Source organism: Ranitomeya imitator, chromosome 3 (assembly GCF_032444005.1).
Source record: "Ranitomeya imitator isolate aRanImi1 chromosome 3, aRanImi1.pri, whole genome shotgun sequence".
NCBI lineage: Eukaryota > Metazoa > Chordata > Amphibia > Anura > Dendrobatidae > Ranitomeya > Ranitomeya imitator.
In genome coordinates this window covers 332,594,748-332,615,528 of record NC_091284.1, presented here as the reverse complement: position 1 = coordinate 332,615,528, position 20,781 = coordinate 332,594,748, and the positions used below count along the sequence as shown (strand labels likewise).

General features: G+C 46.0%; 1 long non-coding RNA gene and 1 pseudogene across 1 annotated transcript in view; both read left to right on the top strand.

The window, feature by feature from the left end:
- Nucleotides 1-14,222: 14,222 nt before the first annotated feature.
- LOC138669893 (uncharacterized) overlaps nucleotides 14,223-20,781 on the top strand; it is an 88,634-nt gene continuing 82,075 nt past the window's right edge. The window contains exon 1 of the long non-coding RNA XR_011319259.1: nucleotides 14,223-14,320. This is a non-coding gene — a long non-coding RNA (uncharacterized lncRNA). The remainder of the gene's footprint in view (nucleotides 14,321-20,781) is intronic.
- LOC138671472 (serine/arginine-rich splicing factor 9 pseudogene) lies at nucleotides 15,608-17,667 on the top strand (annotated as a pseudogene).

Below are 20,781 nucleotides of genomic sequence, written 5' to 3'. Positions count from 1 at the left end.
CCCCTAAGGAATTTATATGGGTGGGTGTTGAGCACTTTGAGCCAAGTGCTTCACAGAAGTTTATAACGCCCGGGCGTAAAAATAAAAAATTCTATTTTGTTCCCACAAAAATGATCTTTCTGTCCCCAATTTTTAATTTTCCCAAGAGTAACAGGAGAAATTGAACCCCAAAAGTCATCCAATTTGTCCTGAGTATGCTGGTACCCGATATGTGGGAGAAAACTACTGTTTGGGCACACTTCGGGGCTCAGAAGGGAAGTGGTGACGTTTTGGAATGCAGACTTTGATGGAATGGTCTGCGGGCATCATGTTCCATTTTGTGTGCCCCTGATGTGCCTAAACAGTAGAAACTCCCCACAAGTGACACCATTTTGGAAACTTGACCCCCTAAGGAACTTATCTAGGTGTGTGGTGAGAATTTTGAACCCCCAAGTGCTTCACTAAAGTTTATGATGCCCGGCTTGAAAATAAAAAATTCTATTTTTTTCCCACAAAAATGATTTTTCAGTCCCCAATTTTTTATTTTTCCAAGGGTAACAAGAGAAATTGGACCACAAAGGCTGTTTTCCAATTTGTCCTGAGTATGCTGGTACCCCATATGTGGGAAAAAACTGTTTGGGCACGTCGGGACTCAGAAGGGAAGCAGTGACGATTTGGAATGCACTTTGATGGACTGGTCTGAGGGCGTCATGTTCCATTTGCAAAGCCCCTGATGTGCCTAAACAGTAAAAAAAAAATCCCACAAGTGACATCATTTTGGAACCTAGACCCCCAAGGAACATACCTAGATGTGCCCCCTCTTTGGAACTAATCTACTGGTTCCTGTAAATTAGTGGTGCATGGAGGTGTGGTACAATTTGAAACAATCCTTCATACACAGGCCAGGTTTGTCGCGGCAGGTGTCGCATTGATAGATGGTGTCCTTGCGTATTCCTCTTTTGTAGCACACTCGGCACCTTTTTTGTGGCTTACCTTTTCTTCCAGTTGGCGGGATCACCCCTGGAAAATGCTGACCTGTTAGGATACTAGCACCCTTAGTTCCGGAAGTACTGGGGCCCGCTCCTTCCCTCATGCCAAACATCAGGGCCTTAACCACTACCTCCTGGAACTGAAGGTATGACATATCAGTGTGTCGTGCACATCGTGACAGTAGGACAGCGTTGAGCATTGCTATTTGTTTGATGTACACGGACAGCTTTTTGTACCACACCTTGGCCTTTCTCAAAGCAATGTACGGTTGGAGGAATTGATCGGAGAGATCAATGCCCCACATGTTTTTGTGGTACCCCAGTACACAGTCCGGTTTGCTGACCTGTGTAGAGGTACCCCGTACAGTGCTGAGGGACTGCCACCACCGTGTATGGTGGTCAAGAGAAGGACATCCCTCTTGTCCTTGTATTTGACCACCAGTAGGTGGTCGCTACATTGGGCTTTGCTCTCACCTTTTCTGAGCATCTTCCCAAGCAGCATCTTTGGGAGGCCTCTCTGATTTTTGCGGACAGTACCGCAGGCTACGGTACCTCACGCAGAGAGGGATTTGTAGAGTGGAATGCTGGAATAAAAGTTATCGGTGTAGAGGTGATAACCTTTATCCAGCAGTGGGTGCACCAAATCCCACACAATCTTCCCACGCACTCCCAGGATATAAGGACACTCAGGCGGTTCAATCCTGCTGTCCTTCCCTTCGTACACTCTAAAGCTGTAGGTGTACCGAGGTACTCTCACACAGCTTCGATGACCGGCCGAACTCTGAACAGACGGTCAAAATTGGGGTCATCTCGTGCGGGACACCATGCATTATTGTTGTAATATTGTTATTTAACACAGTCTGAAAACAAATTCTATAGCACGAACGTCAAAACACTACTAAATACACACCAACACTTCCATCAAGTGTAGGAAAGACGATAAATGCAAAATTAAAACATATAGATCTTTATTACAAAAATAGTTTTAAAATACCAAATCAAGCTACTGGAATCACAAAAAGAAGAGCACATAGGAGACAGAGCCTACATATACTGTTACAAATTATATTACAGGTATGATAAAAAATAGAATGATGTCAACATAGATCATACAACAATTATATGTACCTATGTATGAAATAAAGCCCTCTATGCAATTAATCACTGGGTAAAGGTTACACCCAAACTAATATTGAAGAAAAAATGGTTACAAGGTAAAAAAGTGCCTAGTGCGCAGTGCAATCAGAAAAAGAGAGGGGCATACATACATATAAGGTATCATAATTTAAATGTCATAATGACAGGACAGATCTCCAACCACAATAGTTATACAGTGGGGCAAAAAAGTATTTAGTCAGTCAGCAATAGTGCAAGTTCCACCACTTAAAAAGATGAGAGGCGTCTGTAATTTACATCATAGGTAGACCTCAACTATGGGAGACAAACTGAGAAAAAAAAATCCAGAAAATCACATTGTCTGTTTTTTTAACATTTTATTTGCATATTATGGTGGAAAATAAGTATTTGGTCAGAAACAAACAATCAAGATTTCTGGCTCTCACAGACCTGTAACTTCTTCTTTAAGAGTCTCCTCTTTCCTCCACTCATTACCTGTAGTAATGGCACCTGTTTAAACTTGTTATCAGTATAAAAAGACACCTGTGCACACCCTCAAACAGTCTGACTCCAAACTCCACTATGATGAAGACCAAAGAGCTGTCAAAGGACACCAGAAACAAAATTGTAGCCCTGCACCAGGCTGGGAAGACTGAATCTGCAATAGCCAACCAGCTTGGAGTGAAGAAATCAACAGTGGGAGCAATAATTAGAAAATGGAAGACATACAAGACCACTGATAATCTCCCTCGATCTGGGGCTCCACGCAAAATCCCACCCCGTGGGGTCAGAATGATCACAAGAACGGTGAGCAATGATCCCAGAACCACGCGGGGGGACCTAGTGAATGAACTGCAGAGAGCTGGGACCAATGTAACAAGGCCTACCATAAGTAACACACTACGCCACCATGGACTCAGATCCTGCAGTGCCAGACGTGTCCCACTGCTTAAGCCAGTACATGTCCGGGCCCGTCTGAAGTTTGCTAGAGAGCATTTGGATGATCCAGAGGAGTTTTGGGAGAATGTCCTAAGGTCTGATGAAACCAAACTGGAACTGTTTGGTAGAAACACAACTTGTCGTGTTTGGAGGAAAAAGAATACTGAGTTGCATCCATCAAACACCATACCTACTGTAAAGCATGGTGGTGGAAACATCATGCTTTGGGGCTGTTTCTCTGCAAAGGGGCCAGGACGACTGATCCGGGTACATGAAAGAATGAATGGGGCCATGTATCGTGAGATTTTGAGTGCAAACCTCCTTCCATCAGCAAGGGCATTGAAGATGAAACCTGGCTGGGTCTTTCAACATGACAATGATCCAAAGCACACCGCCAGGGCAACGAAGGGGTGGCTTCGTAAGAAGCATTTCAAGGTCCTGGAGTGGCCTAGCCAGTCTAGAGATCTTAACCCTATAGAAAACCTTTGGAGGGAGTTGAAAGTCCGTGATGCCAAGCGAAAAGCCAAAAACATCACTGCTCTAGAGGAGATCTGCATGGAGGAATAGGCCAACATACCAACAACAGTGTGTGGCAACCTTGTGAAGACTTACAGAAAACGTTTGACCTCTGTTATTGCCAACAAAGGATATATTACAAAGTATTGAGATGAAATTTTGTTTCTGACCAAATACTTATTTTCCACCATAATATGCAAATAAAATGTTAAAAAAACAGACAATGTGATTTTCTGAATTTTTTTTTCTCAGTTTGTCTCCCATAGTTGAGGTCTACCTATGATGTAAATTACAGACGCCTCTCATCTTTTTAAGTGGTGGAACTTGCACTATTGCTGACTGACTAAATACTTTTTTGCCCCACTGTATATTACTTCATAACTATTGTGGTTGGAGATCTGTCCTGTCATTATGACATTTAAATTATGATACCTTATATGTATGTATGCCCCTCTCTTTTTCTGATTGCACTACGCACTAGGCACTTTTTTACCTTGTAACCATTTTTTCTTCAATATTAGTTTGGGTGTAACCTTTACCCAGTGATTAATTGCATAGAGGGCTTTGTTTCATACATAGGTACATATAATTGTTGTATGATCTATGTTGACATCATTCTATTTTTTATCATACCTGTAATATAATTTGTAACAGTATATGTAGGCTCTGTCTCCTATGTGCTCTTCTTTTTGTGATTCCAGTAGCTTGATTTGGTATTTTAAAACTATTTTTGTAATAAAGATCTATATGTTTTAATTTTGCATTTATCGTCTTTCCTACACTTGATGGAAGTGTTGGTGTGTATTTATTATTGTTGTAATGCAGGAACTTATAGATGGCCTCAAAACGTCTCCAGACCATGACCATTAGAACACTGGAGTGTTATCTAAAATATCAACACTCCAATACGGTCAAATTTCTGGCTTCTTCAGGATCCCCATATGAAGGACCAGGCCCCAAAACTGCATCATTTCAACTGCGTCTACAGGAGACCAGTTAGAAAATGATGAACCGGGGTTTTGCTCCAAAAATTGCCTAGCATACAAATTAGTTTGCTCCACCATGAGGATAACAAAATCTTCAGAGAAAAAGACTTTAAAAAAGTCTATTTCTGTGAGGCCGGTGGTGTCAAACTTGATTCCTGATTCTGCCACAAAATCAGGAATCAGTGGCTCGTAATTTTTTGGGGGCGAGGTCCATATGGGGTCCAAAGAGGGGCGTGCTGGTTCAGGAATGGTGGGCGCTGCCTCATCTTCTGTCCTGGGGCGTCTGCGTGGCGGTTCCGCAGGACCCGAGGAGGAAGATGAGGAGGAGGAAGAGGATGAAGAATCTGAAGAGTAAAGGAATGTGGGATCCTCTCCCTCGCTATCAGTGTCGGAGGCAAGGAAAGAATATGCCTCTTCCGCTGTATAGCGCTGCTGGGATGAACGGGACGAGCGGGACTTTTTTTGGGGAGTATGGTGCTTGGGTGAACTTTATTGGTAACTGTGTATGTGTGGGGGGATAGTGTTTGGTGCAAACCATTCTGAAAAGAAAAAGCTAAAGGAAAAAAAAGCAAATAGGGAGAAAAAAATACCTGTGAAAGGAAAAGTCTAAAACAGCAGGCCCTAGCTCTGATAAGTGAATCGCATCACTTATCAAAGTTCGGCGGCTACTGGGTGTGTGAACGGGGATGTGAAAAAAACGGCAGGCACGAGAGCTCTGATAAGTGAATCGCGTCACTTATCAAAGTTCGGCGGCTACTGGGTGTGTGAACGGGGATGTGAAAAAAAACGGCAGGCACGAGATCTCTGATAAGTGAACCGCGTCACTTATCAAAGTTCGGCGGCGGCTGGGTGTGTGCACGGGGATGTGGAGGAAAAACAAAGAAACGAAAGGCACGGGTTTAGACGCAGCGGCTGGATGCACGGACGGGATGTGGAAAAAAAAAGAAATGAAAGGCACGGGTTTAGACGCAGCGGGTGGGTGCGCGGACGGGATGTGGAAAAAAAGAAACGAAAGGCACAGGTTTAGACACGGCGGCTGGGTGCACGGATGGGATATGGAAAAAAAAGAAACAAAAGGCACGGGTTTAGACGCAGCGGCTGGGTGTGCGCACAGGGATATGGAAAAAAAGAAAAGAATCAAAAGGCACGGGTTTAGACGCAGTGGCTGGGTGCGTGGACGGGATGTGGAAAAAAAGAAAAGAAACAAAAGGCATGGGTTTAAACGCAACGGCTGGATGCGCGGACGGGATGTGGAAAAAAAGAAAAGAAACGAAAGGCACAGGTTTAGACACAGCGGCTGGGTGCACGCACAGGGATGTGGAAAAAAAAACCACGAAAGGCATGGGTTTAGAAGCGGCGGCTGGGTGCGTGGACGGGGATGTGGAAAAGAAAAGTGAGCATGAGTGTTGATCGGCGAACTGCGTCACCAATCAACGCTCAGCGGCTGCTAAATTTTGGCATGGACGGATGCGGCGCAAAGTGGGGGTGGAGGGGGAAAGGGAACTGAAGAAAGATCGGGCAGGGATCGGGGATGAATACTTACGTTTTTAGTCTCTCTTCTTTCTTCTGTCTTCTTTCTTTAGCAAGAATTGTGGTGTCACAGGCTACTGTGGCACCACAAGTCTCAGCACAGAAGGGGATCTGTCAGCGTGACCGCTCTGCAGGAATCCTCAACAAGTGTGAGGATTCCTGCAGAGCAGTCAAACAGGTCAGGGAGATGTGAGACAGGTCAGAGCGGTCATACCGCTGCTGTGACCTGTCAGTGGTGGGATTGAATGATCACATCGATCCCACCAATTAGAGGAGGCCCTGCTGACGACAGTGTTGCTAGGCACCAGCCTATGATCGGAGCTCACAGCTCCGATCATTGGCAGGTCACCATCAGGGCGCAGCGCAGTCACACCACTGCTGTGCCCTGTGATTTGCGCGATCGACGATCACATCGATCGCGCCAATCAGTAGCTGCAGGCTCTGGGGTAGGGTCGCTGAAGTTACAGGCAGGGCACAGCAGGCATCCATGAAGTTACAGGCAGGGCACAGCGCGGTAACATCGCCGCTGTGCCTTGCGATTGGCGCGATCGATGTGATCATTGATCGCGCCAATCTGGGGCGTTTTAGCCGATGCCTGGCACTGGCCCCAGGATCGAGTACATCGGTACTCGATCCTAGCCTGGGACCACACTGTTTCAGCCAATCTGATTGGCTGAAACAATGAGAAAGGCTGTGATTGGCTGTTCAGAATTGAACAGCCAATCACAGTGATCGTGAGGCCGGGGGGTGGCGCCATAACCCAAGATGCTGAGGCGATCTTCCCTGAGGTAAGGTGGCGTTGGAATTTTAATGCGATCACTGCAACTTAAGTCGCGGTGTCACATTAAAGGGCATGACATGTCGAGGTGGGGTGGGCCCGTCGGTGGTCATACGGGCCCACCCCACCTCGACGGGATAGTACGTCTAATGTCAGAAAGGGGTTAAAGGTTCAATTTTCCACCTTAAGAAACCTAACTCCCTAAAGGATCCTATGTACTGCAGGTCTGATAGTTTGCCAAAGAAGGTTTTTTCACCCCTTACTCTGCTATTCCTGTGGCCAGAGCCTTACTGGTTTAGATTAGCCACATTTCGTATGATCTGGAAGATGGAGAATACAGGGACAAAGTTCTAAAAAGCATGCCTCTCATAAAGACTGAGAACAATATCAATAAAAAAACATTTTAGAATAATATATTAGTATATCATGACCAATTGCCCATAACTAGAAAAAGACTGAAAAAAGTTTTACTGGGCACTCCCATATACCGTATATATTCAAATATAATAAAAATACAGTGACATTGTCTATGCACGGGGGATAAGATAACCAATGTTCTGGCAAGAACTGTAGGGCCCGAACAACACCCCAGTATATTAGGACAATTAACGGGACGGACTGCAATTCATAGCATACACAAGAAAAGCACCAAAGCAGTTTTTAAGTCCACAATATCAAAATAGTTTATTAATTAAAACAATTATTATAAATCGGCAAACAGGTATATGATGAGCAGAAGGGGGATACGCAGACAGTATAACACCATATGCCATCGCAAAGGGAGAGGGAAAGACCCCAATCTTACCCGTAGTCAGTGCACCAGCCACCGCACCGTCCACCGCTCACCCCGACGCGCGTTTCGGAATGAAACCTTCCTCAGGGGGCGTGTCGTGGTTAGCCGCTTACAGCGTTTTATAGTGTGTATACTTGCGCTGGACCGGAAATAAGGCATCGTCACCATGGTGACGAATATGTTAAGTGCCCATGCGCAACCGGAAGTGAGCTATCGTTGCCAAGGTGACAAAGATGCTGGGCCAGAGCAGCGCCTGCAGGACAGCTGACGCCGGCACACGTGGGGCCCCACGTGACCGGACATCAGACCAGCCGCAAGGCACGGAATCCAGCAACCAACCGTGCCTGCGCACACAAGCTACCGCAAGATCCGCACAGTCTCGGGACGCAGGTGAGCATATAAAAAGCCCCATGAGACTAATCATCAGATAACCACAGTGAGTAGAAATAGAGAGACCGGTGGTGCTTGTGCAGGAGCATAACATACAATCCGGACAGACCAAAATCACAGATAACCACTAAACTAAAGGGAAACATATAAAATATACAGAAAAATAAATAAACATGTGCTTAGCGATGTCATGGCCACACATATCTACATAATTTCAAAAATATACACCAGTGGTACATAGTCTAAATGATACATAAATAAACGGATACATAGATGTAAACAAACTCCGATTCTCATGACACAATAATATACCAACAAATGGTATACTAGATAGGTAGCAAAGCCGTATTATCGGGATCATCCATCCAACATACACAAAGAGGGACATAAAGATATTTCCTTGGTTATATTTAATTTCTTGCGTATGTAATTTCCCTTGTATGAGGACAGTCCACAATAGAAGAAATATTGGCTGTGCAAACATGATGTCCAAACCAACAATCAGACGAAACGCTGTATCCATGGTAGACGGTAGAATTAGTGTCATAGTGCCCATGACAATCCAGAAGCACAGTAGATATACTACAAAAATAAAGAACAATTAAAACCAATAAAAACAACAGTACACTGTCACATAAACACGTGCGCAACAGCGGGGCGATCACAAAAATGGGGCAAAAGAGAGATTCTCATTCAATCCATGAGGATGAACTGTCCCAAGGGTCCATATCCAGCGTGACTCCATCATACCCAGGCGTTTAGATAACTGACCCTCCCGGATATTGATATGGAGGGCATCAATACCCCGTACCCCCGTAATGATGAGCCATCACAGTCATGAAAGATCTTAAAATGACGTGGTAGCGTCTTGAGGGTGGAAGTGTCCACCTGTGCAGATGCCGCCTGAATGCCCAGGACATGCTCCCTCACATGGACCTTCAGCTGGCGTGTAGTCAGACCAACGTATATCAGGCCACAAGGGCATGATGCATAGTAAACTACATACAGTATCTTGTAGTGCATGTAATACGTTGCCTGATACTGAAGCTCTTCTTGCCGCTTGAGTCCGTGAAGGAAGCACATCGATCAATATTAGGGCAGGCGACGCATCTACCACAGGGGACACAACCACCCCCACTGGGACGACCATCCAAAAATGTGGGTGGACGTGACCCAGCATAATGGCTCTTTGTCAAAAGGTCTCTAAGATTCCTGGAACGACGGAAAGTAATAGACGGCCTAGCAGGGAGGAATTTACTAATTATGGGGTCAACTGTCAGGATAGGCCAAGCTTTTTCCAATGCAATCCTCACTCTCTTAGATTGTGAACTGAATGAGGTGATGAATCCAACTTCATTGTCCTGACTTCCAGTTTTGATTTTGGCCCCATATAGTAAATTCTGGCGAGAGGTGTATTTTGCCCTATGATATGCTCTTTTTATCACTCTATTACTATATCCCCGTGACTTAAACCGTTCCCTTAATTCCAAAGATCTTTTTTCGAAGTCCGCTTCAGTTGAACAGATGCGGCGTAACCGCAAAAACTGTCCAATGGGAATTGATCTAACCATATGGGATGGATGCCCAGAGGAGGCGTGAAGGAGTGTATTAGTGGCGGTGGTTTTCCTGAAGATGTCTGTCTGTGCCATCCCTGCCGCATCCCTGGAAATGGTGACATCCAAAAAGTCTATCCTATCTGTGCTCCATACAAAAGTTAGATGGATATTACGGTCATTACTGTTAAGTGTGGAGATAAATTGCACAAGGTCGGTGGGTGTGCCCTGCCAAACGAAGATGTCATCGATGTACCACGTCCAAAGTGGGACACGGTCCACCAACCCCTGTTCGTCGGACAGGAAGAGGTCCCTCTCCCACAACCCCAGGAAGAGACAAGCATAGGAGGGCGCAAAAGAAGCCCCCATGGCCGTCCCCTGGAGCTGTAGGTAGAATGACCCCTTGAATACAAAAAAATTGTGGGTGAGGGTGAACTCCAGTAGTTCCAGCAGTAGGTCCCTCAAACCACGAGAAAGCGTGGACGTGGCAAGGTAGTAACGAACGGCAGAAATACCATCAAGATGTTTAATGTTGGTATAGAGGGACTCTACATCAGCTGAAACCAATAGAGTGTCACCCCCAAAACACAACCCATCTACCTTGCGCAATAACTCCCCTGTAGCTTTAAGAAAAGAAGGAAGGTTGATGACCAAGGGCTGGAGATGGAAATCAATCCATCTATTTATGTTCTCAAGAAAGTTTCCCCTGCCTGAAATTATTGGCCTCCCTGGTGGTGACGTAGTATTTTTATGTATTTTGGGGAGGAGATATAGGGTGGCTATGGTAGGTTCAGACACCACCAATGCGGAAGCCAGGTCCTTGGTGATAACGTTGTTCTGTAGAGCCCGCTTAATGATGGTATCCAACTGGGCACAATATGCAGAGAGGGGGTTATAGGTCAGTTTTTTATAACAGGTTGTATTGTTTAAGTGCCGAAACGCCTCCCTCTCATACATAGCAGTTGGCCACAGAACGACGTTACCACCTTTGTCCGCTGGCTTCACTAGAACATCTGGCAGTCTCTGAAGAGCCCCAAGTCTAAAGGCCCCTTCACATTTAGCGATGCTGCAGCGATACCGACAACGATCCGGATCGCTGCAGCGTCGCTGTTTGGTCGCTGGAGAGCTGTCACACAGACCGCTCTCCAGCGACCAACGATGCCGGTAACCAGGGTAAACATCGGGTAACTAAGCGCAGGGCCGCGCTTAGTAACCCGATGTTTACCCTGGTTACCATGCTAAAAGTAAAAAAAAACAAACACTACATACTTACCTACCGCTGTCTGTCCCCGGCGCTGCGCTCTGCTTCTCTGCTCTCCTCCTGTACTGTCTGTGAGCCGGAAAGCAGAGCGGTGACGTCACCGCTCTGCTTTCCGGCTCACAGCCAGTACAGGAGGAGAGCAGAGCACAGCGCCGGGGACAGACAGCGGTAGGTAAGTATGTAGTGTTTGTTTTTTTTTACTTTTAGCATGGTAACCAGGGTAAACATCGGGTTACTAAGCGCGGCCCTGCGCTTAGTTACCCGATGTTTACCCTGGTTACCAGTGAAGACATCGCTGGATCGGTGTCACACACGCCGATCCAGCGATGTCCACGGGAGATCCAGCGACGAAATAAAGTTCTGGACTTTATTCAGCGACCAACGATCTCCCAGCAGGGGCCTGATCGTTGGTCGCTGTCACACATAACGATTTCATTAACGATATCGTTGCTACGTCACAAATAGCAACGATATCGTTAACAATATCGTTATGTGTGAAGGTACCTTAACTCTCTCCTCCCGTGACAAATTGTCCTGGGGAATAAACCCAGGGATTTTATTAAACTCTTCCATCACCACCTTAACAAAGAGGTCTATATTGGCACATGATGACAGAGGGGGAAACTTCCTGGATCGGGGGCGTATAGAAGGAGGAACCTTACCTCCTTCATGTAAGTGTTCCACCGCTAGTTCCTCCAGAATCCTTAGCGCATCTTGTTCCTCCTTTGTAGGGAATAACAGTTGTAGATCGTTGTTATAAAAATATCGCTTAAACAGTAATGACCTAGCAAAGATATTTAAGTCTTTCACCGTTGTGAAAACATCAAATTTTGATGAAGGTGAAAAGGACAGACCCTTCCCAAGGAGCTGGAGTTCAGCATCAGACAGACAATAGCTGCTCAGATTGATCACCTTATTATCCTTATTATTAGAAAAGGATGATGTCGTAGCAGATCTTTTGTAAGGATGGAACGAATGGTCACGGAATCTAGCTCTATCCAATCCGCCTACTGCTCCTTCAGATGCAGAGGAAATATCAGACCTTTCACTGATAGATGATACAGAAGCAGTTGATGGAGTCCTGCGGAGACCCTGATTATTTTTACTCCTTCAAAGATACACTCTCTTTGTTTGGTAATCCCTGAGGTCCCTATTATATTTAAGGATTTGGGATTCTTGGATTTTTTTAACTAGTGTATCCATGGATTTCTCCAGTTCAATCTCAAATTGTTGGATTTTATCCGCAGGACAGTTAGCCCGGATTTCCACTTGGGCTTTATCAATCATGCCATCTAATTCAGAGATGCTGGTGGTGTTAAGATGAATCAAAAGCTGCATCAAAGTCAATGAGCATACATTGCAGGTGTCCTCCCACTTGGCAATAAATTGCTCATCCTCCACTGGGTATGACGGAATCACACGGACTCTAAGACCCCTGGGGATGTCACCATTTCCAGGGATGCGACAGGGATGGCACAGACAGACATCTTCAGGAAAACCACCGCCACTAATACACTCCTTCACGCCTCCTTTGGGCATCCATCCCATATGGTTAGATCAATTACCATTGGACAGTTTTTGCGGTTTCGCCGCATCTGTTCAACTGAAGCGGACTTCGAAAAAAGATCTTTGGAATTAAGGGAACGGTTTAAGTCACGGGGATATAGTAATAGAGTGATAAAAAGAGCATATCATAGGGCAAAATACACCTCTCGCCAGAATTTACTATATGGGGCCAAAATCAAAACTGGAAGTCAGGACAATGAAGTTAGATTCATCACCTCATTCAGTTCACAATCTAAGAGAGTGAGGATTGCATTGGAAAAAGCTTGGCCTATCCTGACAGTTGACCCCATAATTAGTAAATTCCTCCCTGCTAGGCCGTCTATTACTTTCCGTCGTTCCAGGAATCTTAGAGACCTTTTGACAAAGAGCCATTATGCTGGGTCACGTCCACCCACATTTTTGGATGGTTGTCCCAGTGGGGGTGGTTGTGTCCCCTGTGGTAGATGCGTCGCCTGCCCTAATATTGATCGATGTGCTTCCTTCACGGACTCAAGCGGCAAGAAGAGCTTTAGTATCAGGCAACGTATTACATGCACTACAAGATATGTAGTTTACTATGCATCATGCCCTTGTGGCCTGATATACGTTGGTCTGACTACACGCCAGCTGAAGGTCCGTGTGAGGGAGCATGTCCTGGGCATTCAGGCGGCATCTGCACAGGTGGACACTTCCACCCTCAAGACGCTACCACGTCATTTTAAGATCTTTCATGACTGTGATGGCTCATCATTACGGGTACGGGGTATTGATGCCCTCCATATCAATATCCGGGGGGGTCAGTTATCTAAATGCCTGGTTATGATGGAGTCGCGCTGGATATGGACCCTTGGGACAGTTCATCCTCATGGATTGAATGAGAATCTCTCTTTTGCCCCATTTTTGTGATCGCCCCGCTGTTGCGCACGTGTTTATGTGACAGTGTACTGTTGTTTTTATTGGTTTTAATTGTTCTTTATTTTTGTAGTATATCTACTGTGCTTCTGGATTGTCATGGGCACTATGACACTAATTCTACCGTCTACCATGGATACAGCATTTCGTCTGATTGTTGGTTTGGACATCATGTTTGCACAGCCAATATTTCTTCTATTGTGGACTGTCCTCATACAAGGGAAATTACATACGCAAGAAATTAAATATAACCAAGGAAATATCTTTATGTCCCTCTTTGTGTATGTTGGATGGATGATCCCGATAATACGGCTTTGCTACCTATCTAGTATACCATTTGTTGGTATATTATTGTGTCATGAGAATCGGAGTTTGTTTACATCTATGTATCCGTTTATTTATGTATCATTTAGACTATGTACCATTGGTGTATATTTTTGAAATTATGTAGATATGTGTGGCCATGACATCGCTAAGCACATGTTTATTTATTTTTCTGTATATTTTATATGTTTCCCTTTAGTTTAGTGGTTATCTGTGATTTTGGTCTGTCCGGATTGTATGTTATGCTCCTGCGCAAGCACCACCGGTCTCTCTATTTCTACTCACTGCGGTTATCTGATTATTAGTCTCATGGGGCTTTTTATATGCTCACCTGCGTCCCGAGACTGTGCGGATCTTGCGGTAGCTTGTGTGCGCAGGCGCGGTTGGTTGCTGGATTCCGTGCCTTGCGGCTGGTCTGATGTCCGGTCACGTGGGGCCCCACGTGTGCCGGCGTCAGCTGTCCTGCAGGCGCTGCTCTGGCCCAGCATCTTTGTCACCTTGGCAACGATAGCTCACTTCCGGTTGCGCATGGGCACTTAACATATTCGTCACCATGGTGACGATGCCTTATTTCCGGTCCAGCGCAAGTATACACACTATAAAACGCTGTAAGCGGCTAACCACGACACGCCCCCTGAGGAAGGTTTCATTCCGAAACGCGCGTCGGGGTGAGCGGTGGACGGTGCGGTGGCTGGAGCACTGACTACGGGTAAGATTGGGGTCTTTCCCTCTCCCTTTGCAATGTCTTCCACACTATGTGTAGTAGGATAGGGCAATTTATCATGGGAGTGTGGCTCTGTATCTGTATTGGCCTCTATTGGCCTTGGACCTGCCTTACGATGTGGAAATTCCCCATATGTTGCATATGATTCACCCCACGTACCGTCAGCTGCTCCGTTTGGGCATATGGTGTTATACTGTCTGCGTATCCCCCTTCTGCTCATCATATACCTGTTTGCCGATTTATAATAATTGTTTTAATTAATAAACTATTTTGATATTTTGGACTTAAAAACTGCTTTGGTGCTTTTCTTGTGTATACTCAAATATAAGCAGACCCGAGTATAAGATGACACGAGTATAAGCCAAGACCCCTAATTTTGCCACAAAAAACTGGGAAAACGTAATGACTCAAGTATAAGCCTAGGGTGGAAAATGCAGCAGCTACCGGTAAATGTCAAAAATAAAAATAGATACCAATAAAAGTAAAATTGAGATATCAGTAGGTTAAATGTTTTTGAATATCCATATTGAATCAGGAGCCCCATATAATGCTCCATACAGTTCATGGTGGGCCCCATATAATGCTCCATACAAAATACGCCCTATATAATGCTCCATAGTTTATGATGGGCCTCATAAGATGCTCCATACAAAATACACCCCATATAATGCTGCACAAATGCTGATTATGGCCCCATAAGATGCTCCATACAGTCATTTGTCCCATGTAATGCCCCATAAGATGCTCCATACAGTCATTTGCCCCATGTAATTCTCCATACAGTCATTTGCCCCATATGCTGTTGCTGCGATAAAAAAAATAAATCACATACTCACCTCTCGTCGCTCAGGCCCCCGGCACTTGCTATACTCACCTGTTCCGTGTTCCAGCGCTGACCACCGCTGTGTCTTCCCCGTGTCCTGCACTGACTGTTCAGGCAGAGGGCGGCGTGCACTAATCGCATCACCGCGCCCTCTGACCTGAGAGTCAGTGCAGAGGATGCAGAAGACGCAGCGGCCGGCGACGGTGAAATGGGGAGCAGGTGAATATCGCGCACTGCTTATACTCACCTGCTCCTGGCACGGTCCCTGCTTCCCCAGCGGCAGCTTCTTCCTGTAGTGAGCGGTCACATGGTACTGCTCATTACAGTAATGAATATGCGGCTCCACCCCTATGGGAGTGGAGTGGGGTCCATATTCATTACCGTAATGAGTGGTACCATGTGACCGCTCAATACAGGAAGAAGCTGCCGACAGCGGGGAACCAGGGACCATGCCAGGAGCAGGTGAGTATTCTTAGACAGCTGCCACTCCACCTCTCCCGCCGACCACTGGGTATGAGTCGAGTATAAGTCGAGAGGGGCAATTTCAGCCTAAAAAAATGGGCTGAAATTCTCGGCTTATACTCGAGTGTATACGGTATATAAATCCTACAAGCAACAGAGTCAAAGTCCGCAAAAATAAATATATCAAAGATGTTTATTGCAATATATAATACACTGGCAAAAGACAATTAAAACAGTCAACAGCGCAGACATATTATATATATATATATTATATATATATATATATATATATATATTAGTGATGAGCGAGAATGCTTGGTAATGCTCAGTACTCGCCCGAGCATCACAGAGCTAGCGATGTTCGGCGAGCGCCGAGCATTTCTGGGATTGTTTGGCGGGAGTTTGGGTCCCCGCCCTACATGTTTGGGCGCTCTTTAGAGTGCCAATCAACATGCAGGGATTGTCTTCCGCGCGCACTGTAATGCTGCAGCCATGTTGGTTGTGGCATTACAGTGATTGGCTGGCCGCAGAGCGTCATCAGGTCTATATCAAATCTGAAGCCACCCTGCTCATCACACTCAGCTCCGGAATCACCAGTGTAGGGAGAGTTGCTGCAGCGATAGGGACAGAATAGGTGGGATATCAGTGTGGGTATACATTGTTGAAACCACAAATACAGCTAAATCAACAGTTCTTCTAAGGACTAATTATGGGGTATATAGATATCAGTGATAGGTAGGCAGGCAGTGTATGTGGCAGACTTCATTGCATACAGCAAGAGGGTCCATTCCATTACTGTCTGCTGCTGCCTATTACAGATATTGACCATATATACAGAGCCCCAGGTATCAATGGCCAGGAATAAGAGCACAAGGTTTTTTTTCTCCATTTGTTTGTTGGCAATGCCAGAAGCCAATCCCAGAAGACCCATCAACCAAAGATTTAACCGGCCACCAGTCACTCAAGCAGGATTTTCCCACTTCCCAGCAGAAAACCCAGCAGGACAAAGGGTTATTAACAGTACCAGTGATTTGCCTCACTCACTGTGCTGTTATACAAACAGGCGCCTTGACAGGTTGCCAAAGATTGCTCCCAGGGCCTGGGCCCCATGCCTGGAGCCCATCTGCCGGCAAATCCAGTCAACGTCTGACAAGACCATCAATCAGGGTCTGAGGGGCACTACCCCTGAGATACACCAGCAAAGGATGAAGTGTTATACCTTGTTCACACTAAATGGCAGGTTGACCATCCTACACCAGCCAACCTCCATAGCCACCTCCAACCAGTCAAGTTCAGGGATATCAAGGCCCAGGGACCTCGGAACACTTGGTCTTCCATCACCCTAGCCAGCCCAGATATTGTACCACCAGAACACCATTTACCAGACCACCAATTGGCCTTCTCCAGGGCTGGGGGTCAGCGCTTGGGAAATGGGCGCATTTTTGTGGGCAATTTACTGGCCAATTTACAAGACAAGCTGGAGGAGTTGTTCCATCAGTATGGGAAGATCCGTACCATCCAATTGAAGAATCATGGGGGAGGTGGTGCCACACCATTCACCTTCATCACCTTCCAGTATACACGGGGGGTGGAAAATGCCATGAGTGGAAGTAATGGATATGAGTTTGGTTCCCGTCATTTACGTGTGGAGTTCGCCAGGGCAAGCAGGAGACCAGGGAGAGGTTACGGAGAACTCCACTGGAGGAACGGGTCACTTTCTCGGCGAACTGAATACAGAGTCTTCATCTCGGAGCTTTCCCCCTCGGGAAGTTTGGAGGATCTAAAATATCATATGAGAGAAGCTGGAGAAGTCTGCTTAGCTGATGTGCGCAAGGATGGCCTGGGGATTATGGAGTTTGTTCGCAAGGACGACATGGAATATGCTTTGAGGAAACTGGATGATCCAAAGTTTTGTTGTCATGAAGATGATACCTCTTACATTCCTGTCTCTGCTTACAGACATGCTAAGGCTGCTTTCACACATCAGGTTTTTCGCCAGATGCTGGTTCCGGCGTCGCGCCGCATCACCGGATCTGTTTTTTTTTAAGAAACCGGATGGCAACCGGATGAGACGGATCCATTTTTCAGCCGGATCCGGCGAAAAACCGGATCCATCTCATCCGGTTGCCATCTGGTTCGTCTGTTTTTTTTTTCCGTTTTTTTACGGATCCGGCCTTTAAAAACACCCCCTGAAAGGCTAAAAAGGTGATTGGCTGGCTGAAAACTATATATACAGTGTTCTTTAGATCTGTGACGGGTTGGAGAGGAGCAAGATACAGAGCAAGATGGACGGCATTGTTGCAAAGATTCTGCAGAACAACGTGGATTTCATCACAGAGGCAAATCGATTGAAAGCAATTGTGATTGAGAAAGAGGAAGAGAGACAGCGTGTCATGCGTCTACGACGCCGCCGTTTGTGGATCCACCCCATCACGGCACAGAGAATGACCCGGGGAGTCTTTTCCACTTTGTATATGGAGCTTCGAGGTGACCCTGACAAGTTTTTCAGCTATGTTCAGATGAAAGCGGAGAACTTTGATATTTTGGTGGAGCGGGTTGAACATCTGATACGAAGGAGTGACACCTATTGCCGATTCTCCATTACCCCGGCTGAGCGTCTGATGGTCACTCTTCGGTAAGCATTCTTTTTGGATCCACTCTTGTAGGGCATTTTAGTTGATATTTTGAATTTGCAGTAATTTCTACTTTGCTTTTGCTCACAGATTCCTAGCAACTGGAGAATCCCTGTCTTCTCTACATTTTCAGTTCAGACTGGGCATTTCAACCATATCAGGAATAGTGAGGCACACTTGCCGTGCACCGTGGGACTCTCTGCATGAAGAATACATTCCACATCCCACAATGCAGACATGGTTGGAAGTAGCTGACAGATTCCTGGAAGTGTGCCAGTTTCTCAATTGCTTGGGTGCGGTGGACGGGAAACACATCCGTATCGTGAAACCGGCTGGTTCTGGATCTCAGTATTTCAATTACAAGAAGTACTTTTCCATAGTGCTGATGGCCATCGCCGATGCGGATTACAAATTTGTAGAGGTAGACATTGGGGCGTATGGCCGTTCTAATGATTCGCAAGTTTTCAAACTGTCTTCTATGGGGCGGCATTTATATGGACAAACCTTTCAATTTTCCCCCCCCCAAGACCTCTGCCTCAAACATCTGAGCCACCACTGCCATTTGTATGTGTTGGGGATGAAGCTTTTCAGCTTTCAGAGCATCTTTTGAAGCCCTACTCCAGCCATGGTTTAACCAATACTAAAAGAATTTTCAACTACAGACTCACACGTGCAAGGAGAATGGTGGAGTGTGCGTTTGGGATCTTAACTGCCAAATGGAGAGTTCTCCTGACATCCATTAACTTGAAGACAGACACTGTGGATGAGGTGCTGAAAGCGTGTGTTGTCCTACACAATTATGTTATATCCAAGGAACAGCTTTCCATTGAGGACCACTCTGCCGAAACCACTTTGATGGATTATAGCAACCAGACATACAGAAGTTCTGCCACAGTTTCCAGAATACGGGATCACTTTGCAGAATATTTTATTTCACCACAAGGAAGAATACACTGGCAGGATGAGAGAGTTTAAGCACTTTGTATGTACCTAGTAATAACTGTAACCTTTACCCATGTTGTGTACCTGTTGTTTTTACCTTTTACATATGTTGTGTACCAGTTTGTTTTTTACCTTTTACTCATGTTGTGTACCAGTTTGGTTTTTACCTTTTACCCATGGTGTGTACCAGTTTGGGTTTACCTTTTAGCACTGTTGGGTGCCTGTTTGATTTTATTTTTTAACCAAGATGTGCATCTGTTTGGGTTGTACCCAAAGTACTGATGTTACCAATAAACCTTGTTTAACAAAAGTGTTATTTGTCCCTAATGAATAAATACAAGAGAGTTTTCAACCAAAAAGTTTTATTAACATTAAACAACAAAAAAACATACAGGTAACTAAATGTTTTCATAAGTCGGGGTGGAGATACTGTCGGAGGGACTGTCGGATAGGGACACTTCGACAATGGGAGTGTGGAGAGAGGAATGTGTTGGTGGTGGGGAATGTTCTATAGTTAGGGGTGAAGCAGTGGAGAAAGCTATTGAGCGGGTGGACAAGAAAGTGGGATTAGGGTTAGGAATTTGGTAGGATGGAGGGGTGTAGGTAATGTTTTGTGAGGATTGGGAGGCCGAAGGAGTGATGTGTGTAGAAGCTGTTTGGGAAGAGGGTGATAGAGGCTGTTGGAAGTGGGCAGGGAGAGGAGGCGAGGATGAAGTAGATGGGAAGTTGTATGGGTCGGGATCATCATATGGGTGGGAAGGGGCACGGGCGGGAGGCTGGTAGTGTGGCTGGTGGGAAGGGTCACGTGCGGGAGGCTGGTAGTGTGCATGGTGGGAAGGGGCACGGGGCTGGTAGTATGGCTGGTGAGAAGGGGCACGGGAAAGCTGAAAGTGTTGTGGCTGTTGGGACGGGGCACGATGTGGATGATGGTGAGATGGGCAGGATGGGGCACGGTCAGTTTGGCAGTATGGGTCAAGAGGATGGTACTGGCTGGAGTGATGGACAGTGGAGAAAGGGGGGGGCAGTAGGAGGATGGTTTGAAAGAGTATCTGCTCTAGAGGCTATGAGCGCTAGAGTAGACTGGCAGGATTCCATTACTTGCATCTGCTGAGAAGTAGATAGCGTCTCCATTTGCTCAAGCACCGACTGAAAAAAAGTGTTGTTCGGTGACTGTCTTGCCTCTGAACGCATCGTTACCAGAAGTGTATGCATCTCGAGCATACTTTTATTTATGAAATTGAAACCTGCAGCCATTTGCTCGGACAAAACTTTCAGACAGTTCTGGAACGATGCATTCAGGTGCAAGAACTTGGGAGCATAACTATGTACCTGACCCCTCTGACAAAACCGCCCCGATGCTACAGGTGTACTAGAGGTGGCTGCAGCAGAGGGGTGGGGTACAGGAAACACTATGTCCTCACCAGCAGCTACATGAAATGGAACTGGCCAGGATGCTCCAGCGCTCATGGATGGGAAAGAGGGATCAGTAGAGTGGGAAGGTGCAGAGGGTTCCTCACTGTCAAAGTGTCCCTCGGTGGCGGCCTCCTGAGGGATCGCACCAGAAGGGTTCAACTGTGCTGCAGGCT